Here is a 6,222-nt window from a genome sequence, read left to right as displayed (position 1 = left end):
CAAAATATGTTGTGAATTATTACTAATTTTATATTTTTGTAACATCAATAGCGTATTTAGTAGGATTTTAGGTAAATTCTTTCGGTTAACTATCAAAGCCTTGATTTTCTTGTGCTTACTCGTAGAGTTTAGTCTGTTACTCTACTGTTTCTGATAAGTGCAAGTTCCCGTGAAAAATTCTACCATATTGAACTATATTCGTCAATATGGGTAGCCAAATACCCTCCTCTTTGTCAAGGAAAGAATTTTATGCTACGGTAATTCTTTTAAATACTGCTGAATTTATCTTTGAAATTCTGACGATTATTCACCTCCAGCCTGTTTGTATGCAACAGAACAGTGTGATATTATTTCACACAATTCCTTTAATTTCTTGTTGCTTTCGTGCATTTTCTGTATTTAGTGTCCTTGTCCTGTGTTATCAAATAAAACTTCCACATATTTCCCAGTTCTCAATCGAATAATACATCGTCTGCTACATTCTGGTTAGACCGAAGCATTGTTCGTAAAAAGGAAGTACACACAGAGCAAACAACCCAGAAATCAGAGGATTCATTTGCTACCATAACTAGCGATCTTACACAGCACGCAACTAACATTTAAATCACATGTGAATCATAATTATATAACTGTCCACTACACTTATCCAACATTGTGTTAAATTTGTACACTGCATTAGCCATAGTAAATTTCTGTGCACACTGAAATGTTGGAACTATTCCTGCATATATACTTATATTTGTAAACCCAGTTAGATGAGGAGCCATATATATATATAATTTCTGTTCTCCAGCGCTTTGTTCGCTCTGTCTATTCATATTGTTGTTAACCTTACACTCTTTTCTCTATCACGCTTCCAAATTCTCCCAGACTCAACTCCTTTTTTAAATCGGGTCCGCTGTACTACAGACTCGCCTCTGTGGTTTTCCCGGTTGAAAAACCTCTCCCTAGCTCGGAAAATTATAGGTCAGGTGGGTAAGTCTACCTATATTAGCCATTTCTCATCAGATGAAATCGTAGCCCAAGTCTTGTAACTTACATTTGAGCATCACCCAGGTCTACAGCATTACGTCCTAAGAAACGTGTCCATCAATTCTAGAACTGACCAGCTACCAAAAAATAGACGACTAGGTGGCAGCTCACCATCCGGACCAAAAAGACACATGATCAGGGTATTGTTCGGAGGAGGAGTAGATAAACGACGACTCTATTGACTTCGGCTAGTAAGCTTTCCACAAAACACCCAGTCGATAATATTGTCTAGGAATGACAATTCAGATATTAAAAAGTTCATGGAAATATCAGAACAAGTACACGAATGCGCAAAACCATTAACAATATCGTCTCTAACGGTCACACCAAATGACTTAATCACCTATCTGACGCAAACAGTTCGCTCATTGGTTGGACAGGTCACTTAGCCAAAGTCTCCCTGATGACTTTTTTTCCACAAGCCGAAATTATCACTTACTAAATATCAACATTATTACCAATGATTTACACAAACGACGTCCGATTTCTATCGGATTGACTGTAAAACAAATCAGAATCATTGAAACTTTGCTCGTTTATTTTATTTTATCTTTTTTTCATCTATATATCTGGAGACTGCTTTTGTTCATATTTGTCATTATTATTGTTAATATTATCATAACTGATCCCCTGACACATTGAATATTCTTTTCTTTCTTTTCTTACAACTGTCTTTTTCTCCTTATACACACACTTTATTCCTAAACATCCAAAATGTGTGACCATAAAAATATCATCTTGTATTGTTCATTTTATCTTCACCATGCATTTATGACCCACATAAACTCTAATTTGACTATTCTTTTCAATACATTAAGATTTTCATGACATCATTCTAGAAGAATACTGCGTAAACTTTCACACTAATGACAAGTTTCGCTTAAAATTCTATTACATGAATTTACATATATTCACCCGAGTGCACTAAAAACTATGAGTTAATGTTTTGGTTAAGAATGGAAACGTTCATCATACTCCCATTAACATGGTTGATACACTTTCACTAGTTATTCCTTTCTTTTCTCTCTCACTCATTTCCTTCTAAATAAGTATCATTCTTAAACATCGAAGTTTGCAATTAGGGCATAATATCTTGTGTCGCACTTCAACAAATAAATTTTACAGATTCGTTTTATCCTAACCACATGTATATGACCCATAAAAGTCGACACAGTCATTCTGTGCAATTGATTAGGACTTGTTTGACATCATTATAAAGTATTACTACACGAAATCTAATTCCACCACTAAATCTTACTAAGTTAGTGATTTATTTTCTTGTTTATTTATTTTTATTCATTTGGCAATGCATAATCGTTTATTCATATTCTATTTTCGTAAACACGCTTGATGAGTTATTTACATATTTCACGTATCTTCTTCAGTTTCCCTCTATTTTTTTCTTTTTCTTCTTCAAAGTCAACCCAATATTCTTATACATCCTACAGAACATATTTAAATCTGGCGAATATTGTGCTAACATTATTGAAATTTATGTAATAATGCATTTCTGAGGAAACCCAAAATGGTTCTTTCACAACCCTTAGGTGCCAATAGGCTGTTTGCGACTAATATTGATAGTAATATTACAGCAAATATATATGAACGATCTGAACGTTTTATATTCCAATTACTCAGGCAGCAGCGTCAGATTATATGAGTCCGACCGACATCCTATCCCATATAAGAGAGTATGATATAGCTGTAACGGAAAGAAAACGCTGATAATGCCTCCCACAGTATTTCATTGACAGCAATGACATTTATTTGTTTTTTCACTTCGTCTGGTATTTTAACGTTTATTCAGATCTCTTGGTAACCACAATTTATATCATCCAGACTTCTTTGTCCGGTTTTTGTTATTTTGTCCCGGTTAAAGATTCACCTTATATTACTTAATTTACTGTTAAATGTCTACGGAAGATTGACAATAAGGTCGTGTTTAAGCAACCTCAAGGTCGCGGTGTAGATCAGTGAATGAGTACTAACCTCTGCATGTCTACATGTAAAAATTGCCGAGATCCCTGCAGATAGACATCTGATCACACTTTGTTGGGGATGTTTTTATTGAGTTTCAGCTATCGAACTCTTGTTTACTAACTAGTCCTCTTGTTCTTTAGCACGTTATTTTGTTAGAGAAACCCTTGACTGTAAACCGCAGACTGTATCGTTCGAAGTATTTTGTAATTTTGATATATTATGTTCTCTTCATTAAATTATAACAGCCTTATCTGAACACAGAGTCAGTGTTTTGATGTGATTTATTACAAATGACTTAAAATTGCTTCGTACACTATACAGAAGAACGTAGTCTGGTCAAGTTGGATAAACTTCAGTTCTTAATTTATGCGTTCAAACTGGCTACTGGCATTTCGAGCGTCGAAAAAGTGTGTAAATAAACAACTCAAAGCTATTTACACTGCTGTGGTCTATATAAATGACAAGGTCACTAAATTGCAAAATGCAATGTTCGGTAAACAATTACATATTAAACACGATATAAGATGGTATTCAGCAGAATGGTTTATGGAAAAAATTTGTATTCACCACGGGAATCTTTCGACTCAAATAAGTGTCCCAATAGACACAGATGATTATAGGTAACGTGTAACAGCAAAATTTCATTGACTTATAAACAATTTATTGTCAGACAATAGAAACAGTTCATATGCACTCCTGACTGCGAGCTAACACCACTCCTATATTCTCTAGATGAGATAACATATATATATATATAAACATTTGAACAAACGTAAAAAGGTCACATGGGCTTCGCTGAATCACACTGCACAGAAAAAGAAGGATCACTTATACTGAAGTAAGAATCTCGGGGTGCTTATCCACGTAGTGAGAACGACGAAGTAAGAAAGTGGAGAATGCATGATTCGATGATGACCAAAGCCATGGAATAAAAATTTGGATGCTAACCAGACAGACTAACAGACGAGCAAAGTTTGTTATATATATAGATCACTTATGAACAAATTAGATGAGTTATATTGATTGTTGATTGTTAACAAGTACACTGTAAAATGTCATGGAAAAAAACCACTATTACTTATAAATAAATAATATATTTATAATATCTCAATGAGTAGAAAAATTAGACTTTCTGACGTTTCTTTGAAGAAGTAGCTTACACTGAGTTACGAAACGTTAGGAAATCTAATTTTCCTACGCATTGGGATATTACAAATACATTATTTATTTATAACAATCTACCCAATGCTCAATTTATACAAAATTATCACTACTACTTATGATTAAAATAATAAATATATAACTTACCGAAATTAGTAAAAATAATAATGTTAAGAAAATAATTTCAACAGTAAAATACAACGTGGGTGCTATAGATTGATATTTAGTGTTTAACAGACGTGATCTTCGAATTGTTGATAGTAAACAATTAGAAAAATAGTTATACACCGTGATTTGAGAATAAAACGATGATAAATTGGACAAATTAACAATAAGAAGCATACAGGTAAATCATTCGAGTATTATAATAGTTTACTGTACAGTATATTTAATATATTTCCTTCAAACTATGTACTAAATATTGATGGATTAATATATGTTTCATATGCCATTAGCAGATATCCGTTGTACACGAGAACATTTTCAATTATATATTTCATTGAAAGTATGCGTGTATGCATTAAAAACACAATTGACATTTAAACAACTAAAAAGAAACAATTTAGAAAAATGAAACAACTTGATATGACAACACAATATTGGTGGTTTCCAACTACAGTAAAATTTCAATTTAAAATACCAGTAGTGTTTTATTTAATAGAGTCATTAAGCTTTTCTAAAACTAGTCAAATAAACTTTGAAGTCAAACTCTCTATCAATTAAAAGACGATAAAGTAAATCCTTTTCTAAGAAAGACAGATGCATAACAGAAGGTTTTGAGTACAATCCATAAGCTGCAAAAAACGAAACATGAAAATGACGAAAGAATATACGACGTAAGCTAACAAACGTGAGACATAAATTATGTGAACTTCGATAATAATTAGGTTTTTTTAAACATAAAACTTAGATAAAATGAAACTTTTTCTTCTACATTCTAATAAAGTTTTTAGTATGTGGCTAGACATAAATTTAACAACACATTTGATAGGTAGAAATGTTTCAGTCAAAGTCAATCACATAATACATAAAAAATATACTATTTTATTAACCAATCATAGAAGAATGCTATAAAGTTATCGAAGATTGAATATCAGGCTACTATTACAATTATTGCCATTAAAAATAATTTTTACTCTGACCACAGATATACGGTAGTTCAAAAAACATTTACAATCTAAATATGGTGAAAAAAAGCAAGCACTTCATCTCAAACGGATGTTAAAGAATTAACAAATTAGAAAAGTGAATGTATTCACGTTTACTGCACAAAATAGACACCAACGTAGTTGGTGAGGGCCTGTAGCATGGGACTATTTAAGAAAGATCTGAAATACGTTCATAATATTAAAGAAGTCTCTATTAAACCACTAAACTAGTGAGTGACTGACAGTTTGTCCCGTAGCAGTAACTACCATAACTTTGACATAAATTTACAAATAGATACCTTATTTATTACCCAAATTAGGAAATGAAAAACTGGATATAGACTAATCACTTTCTTACTTTCAGAAAGAAAAATTTGAAGACTGCTCTAAGCTTATGAACTAGTATGTCTAATGCTGACATGAGGAACACAAAAATAAAGTCATTATGTTACAATAAGGAACAACAATTCAAGGAAGCAAATGAAATCGTCTATCAACGGACAGACTGATAAATCTTTTTCATGAATATAATATAAATAGCTTCAAAATGGCGACACCCCAGCATATAAGATGTCTCCGCGAGACTTTCAGATGTTATTAAGTAATTTTCACTTAGTTTTCCGAACAATAAATACTAATTTCACAAGGTGACAGACCTTACTTCGTACATGTACCATGTTGGGAAGACCAACTTTTAACTAATGGACCTCATGTGTCTAGTCAGAGAATGATCTTTTTTAATCAACCAGTGCTCGTTGACATTTAGAAATGACTAAGACATTTTTATCGCAACCAATAATATATATGTTAAAAGTTTCCACTCCCTTTCTTATGCAATGGTGTAGGTGTATACACTCTTTACCTTCCCTTAAACCTTGAGATTAAAATTCCTTCATAACTT

This window comes from Schistosoma mansoni, chromosome 4, assembly GCF_000237925.1.
Source record: "Schistosoma mansoni strain Puerto Rico chromosome 4, complete genome".
Lineage (NCBI taxonomy): Eukaryota > Metazoa > Platyhelminthes > Trematoda > Strigeidida > Schistosomatidae > Schistosoma > Schistosoma mansoni.
Note: the sequence above shows the minus strand (reverse complement) of the source record.